The sequence below is a fragment of the Balaenoptera musculus genome, chromosome 5 (genome assembly GCF_009873245.2).
Source record: "Balaenoptera musculus isolate JJ_BM4_2016_0621 chromosome 5, mBalMus1.pri.v3, whole genome shotgun sequence".
NCBI lineage: Eukaryota > Metazoa > Chordata > Mammalia > Artiodactyla > Balaenopteridae > Balaenoptera > Balaenoptera musculus.
The window spans coordinates 80199936-80213687 of NC_045789.1; positions in this window are offsets into that span (position 1 = coordinate 80199936).

Below are 13752 nucleotides of genomic sequence, written 5' to 3' on the forward strand. Positions count from 1 at the left end.
CCCCTCTTGTTCCAGCACTGCTCCCCTCTGGGGGGAGGGTGATGGTACTGGGTGGGGGTGGGCGGAGAAAGCACACAGTGGAAATGGAGCCAGCTCAGAACCTTAGGGCTTCTGCTCCAGCATCTTGGAATCCTACCCTGCCCCTAATAGGGTGGTGTTGGCCACTGAGCAGAGGAGAAGCCCCAGCTCATACCTGACTTTGGCTCTAGCCCCTCCACGTCCTACCAAAGCAATAGCTGCCAGCACACTCTGGAGGAAGACAGAACTTATGCTCATGTCAGATCCAGGTCACCTACCAAGGCCACTGGGTACATGTGGACTGTATAGGGATGCTCCCACACAAGGAAACCCCATCAAGACCAGAATAGGTAGCTGTTTCACCTAATCTCATAGAGATAGAGAAGGTTAAGGAGAATGAGAACACAGAAGAATTGATTTCAAATTAGAGAAAAAGAAAACCCCTGAAAAAACAACTAATGAAACAAATAATTTACTGGATAGAGTTCAAAGCTTTAGTAATAAGAATGCTTACTGAATTAGGGAAAAGAATAGATGAACACAGTGAGGATTTTAACAAATTAGAAACTATTAAAAAGAACCAGTCAGCACTGAAGAATATAATAACTGAAATGAAAATTACACTAGAAGGAATTAACAGCAGATTAGTGATAGAAGAACACATAAGTGATTTGGAAGATAGAATAGTGGAAATCACCCAACCACCAAATCAGAACAGCAGAAAGAAAAAAAAATGTGAGAACAGTTTAAGGAATCTCTATGACATCAGCAGTACCACCATTCACATTATAGGAGTCCCAGAAGGAGAAGACAGAGAAAGAAGTCAAAACTTGATGAGAGTGTTCTAATTTCATTCTTTTACATGTAGCTGTCCAGTTTTCCCAGCACCACTTATTGAAGAGACTGTCTTTTCTCCACTGTATATCCTTGCCTCCTTTGTCATAGATTAGTTGACCATAGGTGCATGGGTTTATAGGAAGAACACTCTTTGACATAAATCACAGCAAGATCTTTCTTGATCCACCTCCTAGAGTAATGGAAATAACAAAAATAAACAAATGGGACCTAATGAAACTTAAAAGCTTTTGCACAGCAAAGGAAACCATAAACAAGATGAAAAGACAACCCTCAGAATGGGAGAAAATATTTGGAAACGAATCAACGGACAAAGGATTAATCTCCATAATATATAAACAGCTCATGCAGCTCAATATTAAAAAAACAAACAACCCAATCCAAAAATGGGCAGAAGACCTAAGTAGACATTTCTCCAAAGAAGACATACAGGTGGCCAAGAAGCACATGAAAAGCTGCTCAACATCACTAATTATTAGAGAAATGCAAATCAAAACTACAATGAGGTATCACCTCACACCAGTTACAATGGGCTTCATCAGAAAATCTACAAATAACAAATGCTGGAGAGGGTGTGGAGAGAAGGGAACCCTCTTGCACTGTTGGTGGGAATGTAACTTGATACAGCCACTATGGAGAACAGTATGGAGGTTCCTTAAAGAAATAAAAATAGAATTACCATATGATCCTGCAATCCCACTACTGGGCATATACCCAGAGAAAAACACAATTCAAAAAGACACATGCAGCCCAGTGTTCATTGCAGCACTATTTACAATAGCCAGGTCATGGAAGCAACCTAAATGCCCATCGACAGACGAATGGATAAAGAAGAGGTGGTACATATATACAATGGAATATTACTCAGCCATAAAAAGGAACGAAATTGGGTCATTTGTTGAGATGTAGATGGATATAGAGACTGTCATACAGAGTGAAGTAAGTCAGAAAGAGAAAAACAAATATCATAATTAACGCATATATGTGGAACCTAGAAAAATGATACAGGTGAACCAGTTTGCAGGGCAGAAATTGAGACACAGATGTAGAGAACAAACATATGGACAACAAGCAGGGAAAGCCGCAGGGGGGTGGGGGTGGTGGTGTGATGAATTGGGCGATTGGGATTGACATGTATACACTGATGTGTATAAAATTGATGACTAATAGGAACCTGCTGTATTAAAAAAAAATAGAAAAACCTATTTATTAGGTCTATAGACATGTGTGCAATTAAAAAAAAAAACAAAACACTACTGTTACCTTGAAAAAAATAAAAAAATAAAAAAATGCAAAAAAAAAAAAATTTTATATAACCATCTAAATCCTTTGTGGAAAGAGTCAGAGTATAAATAAAAATTAGTAAGTATACTGATTCTGAATAATAAAATAAATTATGTATCTAAAAAAAAAAAACCAGATTATGGCTGAATTGATGAATGGATAAAGAAGATGTGCTGGGTGTGTGTGTGTGTGTGTATGTATATATACATATATATACACACACATATGTACATACATATATATATCTCACACAATGGAGTATTAGTCATAAAAATAATGAAATTCTTCCATTTGCAACAACTTGGATGGACCTAGAGGGTGTTATGCTTAATGAAATAAGTCAAACAAGAAAGACAAATACTGTATGTTACCACTTATGTGGAATCTAAAAAAAATTTTTTTAATGACTATAACAAAATAAACAAGGAACAAATATAGAGAAAAAAACTAATCATTACCAGTGGGGAGAAGGAAGGGAAGAGGGGAAATATAGGGGTAGGGGACTGAGATGCAAGCTACTATGTGTAAAGTAAATAAGCTATAAAAATAGGATAACAATACAGGGAAATAGCACCATTATTTTATAATAACTTTAAATGGAATATAATCTACAAAAATATTGAATTGCTATGTTATATACCTGAAACTAATATATTGTAAATCAACTAACTCAATAAAAATAATATAAAAGTAAGTAGTTGAGAGAGTGCCTGTTACTATGAGAGACTTTGTAAGGAATTAAATGAAAGATGACTTCATTTCTCAGAGATGATTTTTTTGGGGGAAAAGAACATCCTGCCTTACATTAATATACTTATGATATGCTTTATCAATAGATTAATGTTGTAACCTAAGCAAATAAATACAACTTTTTCCCTATAAAAGTTGTCTAATAAAAAGTAATTTAATAAATTCACAAATACAAGCAAAATTTTCTTCTAAGTTTTACATTACATTCACATATCTGTAAAAGTAAAAGTGAAAATTTTACTGAGAGGCATTCTTATGAGAATTCTTAATTCAGTGGTATAGTACTGAAAATTGTGATAAAGCCCCTTCTATCAAAGAAAATATATTTCAAGTCTAACTAGCAAAATCATCTTGGGAAATAAAGGAAATTCTCAGAAGAGACTTGAGAGAACAGTGTATGTTTTTGTAAAAGATTATTTACCTAAAATCTTTGCTTACTAAGATGATGCAAAATAATATATGTGAAGTAATGTTTCTTATTTGTCATTGGATCAGATTTTAGCAAAATTTTCTCATTTTAAATGCAACAAATCTACCCAATAGAAAAGTTACTCTCTCTTATTCAATTAAATATTCATTTTAGAGTTTGGATATTATGGCTATTTAAATGTGGAATAAATGGAAGTCTATATCGTTGATTCCCTGTTTACAAAGAAGGAAACATCCAAATTAAATCCCTTCTCCTCAGCGCATTCTCTCTGGGAGACTAAATATTTGGTCCACTGATTTTGGAACACAACGTATATTTTCCTTACTTGGAAAAAAAATCTTCCCAAATTACCTACAAAGTATCTAGCACATTGTGGAATTTTCTTAGATATTCTTTTGAATTAATGCGAGTTATTTTTTAGAATATTATCATGTTTAGAAGTACTGATTTTTGAAGGTATGTTTGAATTTTTGTTTTTGTTGTTTTTTTAATAGAAAATGAATTTAATTAGGCCAAGTTCAATGAATAAGTGAGTGATTATGATATTTGAAATTTGTCAAAAGTTGACATAGGCTTATCAAAATTTATTGCCTTCTATATTTATTTCCCCAAAATGACTCTAGTCCAGATTGTTTATCATAAGAGCTATAGGTGGATTTACTGAGAAACTAATGATATTTTATACATTTTAAAAGTATGTGATGAAATACTATAATTTACTTTTATATGAAACTTTAACAGCTTTGAAAAATATACAGATGTCCATATCTCTATTTCTTTTTAATTATGGCCATTAAAAAGTAAGTGACCATTTATTAAGAATTATAGGTTTTATCTGTCACTGCAGTACCATCTCCTTTTCAAGGAGAAGGTAATGGTAATGGTCAAGGTAGTGATCTTGGGTTAGTTTACCTTCTATTCAGTACACTGAATGTATAAAAAAACCTGTTGCCACCACTGGAAGAAAGAGAATTGCAACCCAGTGTTTTAGATTTTTATAGGACCTATTTCTTTCCTAGAGTAAGGCTTCTCCTTAGGTCTATAGAAACATCACAAGAAATGATAGGAAAAGAGGACTGTCTTTGTAGCTTGCTTGCACTATGTGGAGATTAATAAACACTCTATCCTTGGGCAAATGACCTGTGTTCCTACAACCATCTTATTTTCCTCTCACAAAGTAACTTGGTGTTTCATTTGCTGGTTTGTTTATTTAATATTGTAGAGTCTCAGTTCTTGATTACAGAATCTGGGCAAAGTCAAGGTGGGTTGACTGTCCTAATATAAGAGAGTTTGTCTCAAAATTGGTTGAATGGAGGAATATCACATTGCCAGAATGTCAAAATCCTTTGCTCCCTCCCACAGAAAATCCTCAAGGTCAGAGGGTCCTAATGGGAGCAAATGTTCTTTAAACACTGTGGTCTTGGAAACTATAGTAACTGTTCAGTAACTTATCACGGAGGTCAAAAAGGTCATGGGCATAAACCCCACCAATTTTAAGCAGACCATAAAAATTTAGGCAAGAGTAGAACATTTTAATATCTTTGGGAGGTATTTACCACTGGTGAGCAAATTGAAAAGAAGAGTTAGGAGAATTTTCTTGAAACTGATTTTACACAGTAAACAATCAAACAAAAAGATGTTTGTTTTATATTGGTTTTTGGGTGGTGATAGGGATTTGGGGGAGACTAAAGTCCAAATTATATTTCAGGAAAGCCACTCTTGGGCAATGTTTTAAAATTGGCTTCATAGTAGAATGAAGATAAGAGTTCCTTACCCAGTTCTCTTGGTTTGCTTATTCCTTTTTTTTTTCTTTTTTTTCTTCCTTTTTATATTCCTTTTTTTTTTTTTTAACTCTCCAAAAGGAGAGAAGGGTCTCCCTTGCCACCAATGATGAGGTTATATATTCTATTAATTCTAGCAGGTAGTAGTTGAGCAAGCACAAATTTGGTTTATAAATGTAACAAAATATGACATGTTTTATGCTTAAATATATTGAACAAACCCACACAGGCAGACGCCTGACGTGAATTTATCCATTTGTTCAAATCTAGACACAAATCCCTTAAGAAATTGTTTTGGTATCTTGGCAACCACATTAAAACACATACACACCTAAAACTTCGTAATACCTAATCCGTACATTAGAGTGAAAAAGTTTAACTAAAATAAAGTCATATAGAAAAAAACAGGGTCAGGTTTTAGGTGATTTTCATAAAACATAATAAAAATGCTATTAATACCCCACTTTTCTAGTCATTTACCTACCTTCTTATACAGGCTCAAAATTTCAAAGGCGCTGGAAACTATAAATTTTTGTAAACAATCAAGTTAATTATGGAAATATGATGTTCATTTTTCAGAAAGAATTTACACTTGACTTTGATTCTGTTTCCAGATCCTCTCCAATGTACTGATTGAGTACAGCTAGAAAATAGATTTGAGTCCAAAACACCCAGGTGAGAATTGAATTAGGGATTATATATTCAACTGTAGCTCACTTATGCTCAAAGGTAACTAACATTCTGAATTAATTTCTGCCTTAGGTTTTGAGAAAGCAAATCCTCTCTATGCAAACATCCAGCATTTTAATCCAACTAATTTACACTTAGAGTTGACCTCTTTTAATAAATAAAAATTAAAGTTCATACAACCATAATTTTTAAAGTAAGATCGGAAGAAATGTTAAGTATCTGTCTGGACAACACATCATTATGTGAAAACCCAGAAAAAAATATGATTAATTTTATACGCAAAAGGATATAGAGTAAAACAAAAAGTGTTATCAGAAAAACTGAGAAATTTAAATTTATTTTTAAAATAACATATCAGGAAGTACTCTTAGCTATCTCAAAGAACAATGGAGCTAAACATGTGGCTAGGAGGCAGAAACACAGAATCTTAGGAGATGATCAAAATGTAGCTCAGATTTGCTGAACACACCTGACGATGTAAAGTTATAAAACTTAGGTGAATAGAGTTTAGAGAAAACACTAATCTACTTGAAGCTATTTGTGGGGGTGGGGGAACTATGGGAAAAGCATGGATTAATACCCTCTTAAATGAAAAACTATATGTATGTATATCTATATGAATGCTTATGTATTAAAGCAAGCCATTTAGAGAGAAATCCTTTGGCTTTATATTATTATTATTATTATTATTATTATTATTATTATTATTATTATTATTATTATTTGATTATAACATTTTATCCTGATTCCTCAGGAGGTTATGAGTACCACTTTTTCATTGTTAGTTACTCAAAACAATGAGCTTAAAAAACAAAAACACTCCTGTTGTTACATTAAATTACTGTGTGAAGTCAATGGCTATCAGGCCGTTGCCCTTAATTATAACTTGTATTTTCCAAAAAATTATTTTGTTAGTAAATCTCTCCCTAGATTCTATAAGCATGATTTGATTGTATGCATTTGATTTTGTTTGAATGTATTCTATGAGGAGAACATGCCACAGGGGACTGAAAACTCTTGAAGATAAAATGACTGCCCATGGTTAAATGTTCTTAGAAAATGAGGGAGGAAGGCAAAAAGTCAGCAGATTAAATTAGCACATGATTGAACCGAAAAGCCAGATCCCATCACAATGTTGAAAGTCCGGTTGAATGCCAGAGGCTGAGCTTGCTTGAAGTCACTTTCTGATGGAAATCTGAGGAAGAAACATCTTTGTTCAAATGAGCTGGAAAAAATGCTGGCTGAATATACTCTCTGTTTGACTTTTCCAAGAACAGAAAACAGCAACGTTGCACATAACAAACAGCACTTGTCTTTTTCAAAGAAAGTGAAGGTTGGCCAGCAGCCAAAGGCAGTCTTGCCTTGAAAATAAAGAAAAGCAAGTACAGCATCACAGCTTAGCCAGGAAAGAAGAGAAGGAGAAGAGAAAAGTGAGAAATAAAAGAGACAGCAAGTAGAGAAAAGACAAACAGAACAGAATGGGTTATAAATGAACAAATAGCATTGCTGAAACTCTCTAATACATTGATGTGCAGAAGTGTAAAGAGGGAATTTATTAATAGAGGAGAGACCGCAGGACTCACAAACCTAGGTATCAGTCTTGGTTCTGTTATGCAGCTAAGGCCTCTCTGGTTCACCTTGTCTTTCTGGGTTTAAATATGCTTATTTTAAAAAAATAAATCAACAAACAGGATGGTTAAAAGAAGGTGAGCCTATGGACCCTTCCAACTATAAGACCTGAGGGATGATGAGTGCTTGGTGTATGATTTTTGTAAAGTAGTGCTTATTTCCTTACCAAGGTACTTCATCAGAATCTAAAGGGACTACACTTCCATGGTTTATACTGATATAATTTGTAGTAAAGGTATAATTTTATGCAATTTGTTTATTGGTGAACAAAGAGCAAAATACAAATAATGCCCTCTCCAAATAATAGTCAACAAAAACAAAACAAAACAAAAAACTTGGCCAATGGAATTTTTTTGGAAGCTAACTTTTTGTTAGATGTCATTGCCACACACAGAAAGTAGTATATGGTTGTAGTTGTTGATAGTCCACAAACTACTTCTTCCTTTAAAAACATGCTGATTACCAATTCTACCCCTAAAAATAGAAGAGTAAATTTTATGTTATGTAAATATATTTTACCACAATAAAAAGTATACACAAAAATATATATTGATTAATTCCAGCAAGGATGTGTTACGGAAAAACATTGAAATTTTGTTGTTCACTTATCTGGGTGAAGTGGTGTGTGTTTGTGGGGAGGGCATCCTAGTTTTCTCCAAAATATTGTTTTTACAGGTTAGATATATTTACTAAACCTTAGCCATTTCTTCGAGTTGCAGTACGAAACTCTCAGTGCAATAGAATGGCTTAGTGACCTTTAAAAAATATAGCTGCCCAGACTTCAACCTCAAGGGTTCATTTCAGTTACTCTGTGGTATGGGCTATGCATCCAGATTGTTCAATTCTAACATGCAGCCAGGGTTGAAAACAACTGCTGTAGAATGTAGAATCTTTGAAGACAGGAACTGCATATGTCTTGTTCACAAATATAGCCCTTGCATATTGCCTGACTTACTAAGCATCTGTGGGTTGAATGAAGGATTGCATAAACAGTAATCTCCTAGTCTATTTTGCCTGTACATTTACCCTCTATTAGACTTTCTTTGAAACTGCAAGAGTCATTCAGATTCCACAAAATCAGCCAGAAAATATGAAAGTAAATTGAACAAAGTCAATTAACTCTTCCTTTTTCCGATCCTCCCACCACTACCCCATTGATAAAAGCTGGAAGTGTGGTACATGAACTTTCAATCATTATATCTCCCTTAGCGTGCAACTAGACACAAATATAAATATGCATGTGTTTTTTAAAAAATTTCTACCACACTGTTACTCAGCCAAATGGGATGAAAATATCCACCGTAGTCTACTTTTTTTTTTTTTACTTAAACTTTTCTCAAAAGATCACACCTTAAGGACTAGTTCATTCTTTAATATAGAGCTAAATTGTATTCTAATAATATGTCTGTTCCCTAAGCTATTTAGCTATTTAACCATATTATCTCCATATTATCTCTTCACTTCCTTTCTCTCTTGCACATACTCCAGTAATACTCTGGCTTCCATCATACCAGAAAAGCCAATGTTAAATTGTCAACATCATTCTCAAACTATGTGTAATATTTGACCAAGTCTTCATTCCTTCCTTATTGCAATACTTTTTTTTCCCCCTCTTTGGCCTCTGAGCTGCCGCCATCTCTCAATTTCCTACTTAACTGTTGCAGCAACATTTGTAGGTAGTTCCTCATCTTCTCTAGCTGTAAGTTTGGAACTAAGCCCCAAAGCCTTTTCTCTTTTATATACATTCTTTCTCTTGGTTCATCTAGCCCCACGGTTTTTAAGACCCGTTATATTATGACAGCTCCCCAAATTTTTAATCCAGGCTGAAACTCTCCTCTAAACTACAAAGTAGTTTAGTAGTCTACTGATATCTTCAACTTTGCATCTAATAGGCATCTTATATTTAATGTGCCCAAGATAGAAATTTTGACTTTGCACTAAATTTCCCATTATCTTCCTCAGTTCAGTAAATGGCAGCTCTGTTCTTTGAGTTGTCAGACCAAAATCCCTTAAATCTTCCTCGACTTCCCACTTTCTTTTGCATCCTGCAACAATTTATTGACAAATTCTGCTCTTAACTTAGAAACCTATCTGTAATACAACCAGTTTTTACCACTTCCTAGTCAAAGACAGCACCATTTTCCACCTGGAATATGGCAGTAGTACTCTAGTCATTCTCCCTGCTTCTCTCTTGGTTTCCTAAAATCTTTATACAACAGCAGCAGTGATATTTGAAGATATTAATCAGGTCACATCATAATACCCGTGTTCCACATTCTTAAGGGGCCTCACATTTTACCTGAATCTCATTTTCCTTCACTCATTGAGATCCCGTCCCTACATACGCGTGACTCCTGCCCCCCGCCACCCCAACACACACACCATTACTCCTCAGATTTCACTTCATAACATTTTTATTGTCATTTCCTCTATTCCCGTTCTACCTCTCTACTTAACGCTTCTTTGGAGACACCAAACATGTTCTAGCCTTTGGGTATTTAGACTTGTCGTTTAGCTGATGTAATTCTTGTGTAGATATCTGCATGGCTTTATCTGTCATTTCATTTATGTCTTAGCTGAAATATCACCTAATCAGAGAGGTCTTCCCTGATAATTCTAAAATACAATCATTAGAACTTGTTACACCTTACCTAGGTTCATTTCTTTTAACCTTTATCATACAATTGTTGAATAAATGAGTTATGGTTGTTACCAATATCTTCTCTGCATAAAAGGCTGTGTCAGTCATCTTATATACATATTTCTCTACATATTGATGTTTAAGAAATGGAGTAGAATTATAAAAAAACAACATGGTCAGTTCTCTCAGGGATTTATCAGATTTCTTTCAAAAACTAGTGTAGTTTTTTGTATCACACCGTGTGTTTATATATTTACCTACATTGTCACCTGTACTGAAGCTTGCTGCTTGTTGTCTCTTTCTCTCTGTTTCTCTCTCTCTTTTCTCCCCTCTCTTTCCCTCCCTCCCTCCCTTCCTTCTTTCCTTAAAATATAACCACAAATTCTTTAATATTTCTCATTTAAAAATGTAGAAATGTAATTCCTTCCTCTTGAGTGTGGGCTGGCTTTATATAATATCTTGCTTCCTATAAATAGAATAAAGTGGAGATAATGATGTACACCTTTATGTGGAAGCCATTCTGGATACATGTGTGTGCATATATGCATGTATAATGCAACTGTATATATATATATATATATATACACACACACACACACACATATATGTATACACAAATATGCTTATAAATTTGTAGTTCAATATTTTTCATAATAGTCTCCGGTAAAATTAGACAATATTTGAACTTATACATAAAAATAATTTTATTTTTTAATATTTTTACAGGTTTATTCTCATGTTGTATCATGTAACTACAGCAATATTTTAATATTTCATGACTTTATATTGGAGTTTGTAAATATTTTCATTTTGTTTAATGTTTTTTCTATTTTGACCCCTTATAAACCTCTTTTAATGTAGTTTAATCTATTTCAACTTATTTTAAAGTAGATGTTATGTTATTTAAGGAAGTTTCAATGTTCTGGGACCTCGATTTACTTTTATAGACACATTATCTCTCACAAACACTAGGGAAATATTTTAGACATATTTTTCTAGGAACTTTGTAAACATTACATGCTCCATTTGTCTAATGTGATATGGAGAATGGTGCATACAGATTGCAGTGGGACTGACTTGAGAATCATAGATAACAGCCTAATAGTTTCCTTTTTTTTTCCAGAAGAGGTAAATTTATTAAGTTCAGGTTGCCTTAATTTAAAGGGAAATATTACCAGACATCCTCTAGACTCTCAGTTCAACTTCTAAGGACATACCATGTTGCAAAAAAAAAATAACTGGGATTTAGAACAGATGCTTATTATCAACAAAAATCTATTGATTCACCTTCCTTTTCTTTTACCTGCCTTTTCCATTGGTGGCTGCATGCTCTGTTCCTCAAAGGTTACATAGATTCATCTGGTCACCTACCTTTCACAAAAGTCCCAAAGGAAGCCCACCCAGATTTGTCACCATAAAAAGGACTTCAAAATCTTATTCTTAGTTTTTTACCCTGTCCTGAGAAGAGATAAGAATATTTAGAAGAATATAATTTGATGAAGGCAATTTTTTGTTTCATAGTTTTGCTCTAAAACAAAGACTTTCATCTTCATGAAAGATAGGTGTTTGGGGGAAGGTAATACATTTTTCCTTTTAGGTCTTTATTCCTTCAATTATTTCTGAGCATCCTATGTTTTACATGATATATTAAATATCTTAAGCTAAACTTGTCTTTTGTAGCTTATCAATATATACTGTATTTTATATCCATGCAGTATTTTTCTATCATTTACATTTCATAAATATATCAGACATATAAGTATGTTTTTATTCTTGATGCATATGTATTTAGCACATTTTTCATAAATGAATGAATAATTTATATTCATGTTACTTTATCAAATTATTTATATCTATAAAATTAATTTCATAGTTACTATAGCTCTCCCCCCACCCCAGTCACCACCAAAGTAGTTTTAAAGTAATTGGAAATGAGAAATGAGATGTTTGGGAAATGAGAATGCCAAAACCTCTCCTACTTCTTTACTCCATGCTACTGGGTGGAGGAAAGCCTAACTTTATTGATCAAATTCCCAAAATTCAAACTAGAAAACAGTCTTACGGGTTAAAGCTTTCAAATAGGCTAAAGGGTAAAAGTCACAACATGTAAAAATTTATTTTATCTCTCTTTTTGTGATCTCTTACTCTTTTAGAGCTGTAGGTATGGTACAGGCCCGTGTATTTTCTCATATGGAAGATAGAATCTGTCTTTATTCCCTCTGCTTTGTTCTGAATCTCTCACTTTCAACTGTTAAAGTCCCAAGCTGTTTTTCATGAAATACTGAGCCATCATTATTTTCCCTTTAAGGTTTACTCTTTCTTTCTAATACACAGAAAAATTAAAATAGGTTTGGAGGCTGCTGTACTTCACTTTATCAAGATGTCACTGGACATGTACTCTAGACCCCTCCTTTCGTACGCACTATGGCAAATGTCCTCTTACTTCTGTTTCCGTTCTTTGGCTTGTTACTCTTCCCAACCCTGGGATGGCATGGTTTCAAAGTTAAGATTTGGGTTAGAGTTGGGGTAGAAGCTGACTGTTTAAGTCAAACCTCTTCAAGCAAATGGAGCCTGAGACATAATTCAGGATAGTTAGCTGAAGCCATTTTGGGACTTGGGACCCAAGCTTCAGTAGGAATACAGTTGACCCTTGAACAATAGGTGTTTGAACTTTGGGGATCCACTTTATGAGTATTTTTTTCAATAAATATTACAGTACTACATGATCCATGGTTGGTTGAATCTGCTGATAAGGAACATTGGATGCAGAGGTCCAGTTGTGAAGTTATGCAAGGATTTTCAACTGCCGGGGGTTGAACCCCCTCATTTTTCAAGGGTCAACTGTATTTTATTTTACTTCTTTGACTTCATTCTCTAGAATTGAATAATCTGATTTGTCCAGTTCCATGTTGATTTTGTTTAAAAAGAGGAATAAAAGGTTTCTTATGATATGTAAGCATGGTTATGCTGTATATTGTCTTGTGTGTGTACACACATGTATGTGTCTAAATGTTTCATTGCGGGTGTGAAATATTAAAACAAATTTTATAATTAAAATTATTTATCTGTATGCATCTGGCATTTGATTCGTAGATATTCTAATAAGCAATACCAGTCATAATACTAGTTCATCAGTCAGTCAAAATGTAAAATTCTCTACAATTATTTGATATTAGCTCTTTTGAAAGCAGGAAAAAATTACTATAAACACATTATCAGCATTTGAGGAATTCATTAAACATGTTAAGTATGTGTCATATAAAATAAAAATGCTGGAATCTCTCTTTGTTACTACCCGAAACATAATCACTGTTGTCAAAAACAAATCTCTCAGTAGTTTTATAGTCAAAGCAGAATACGTTGAATGTCTAAGTTGAAACAAGCATCTTGTTGTAATATCTTATTTGCATCTATTCTTTATATATTTATACATTTAAATGTAGATTATTTTAAAAGTAATAGTGGCACATATACTTTATTTCCTGTACTCTCGTATATATGAACAGTATTTAGTTTTATTAAAATGATATTGAAGTATAACATTTAACAGGAAAAATTCATAAATCATAAGTGTATATTTGATTCATTTTCAAAATCTGAGGCTGCCCATGCGACTAGCAACCAGATCAAGAAACAAAACATACCACAATCCCAGAATGCCTCCATACTATTCC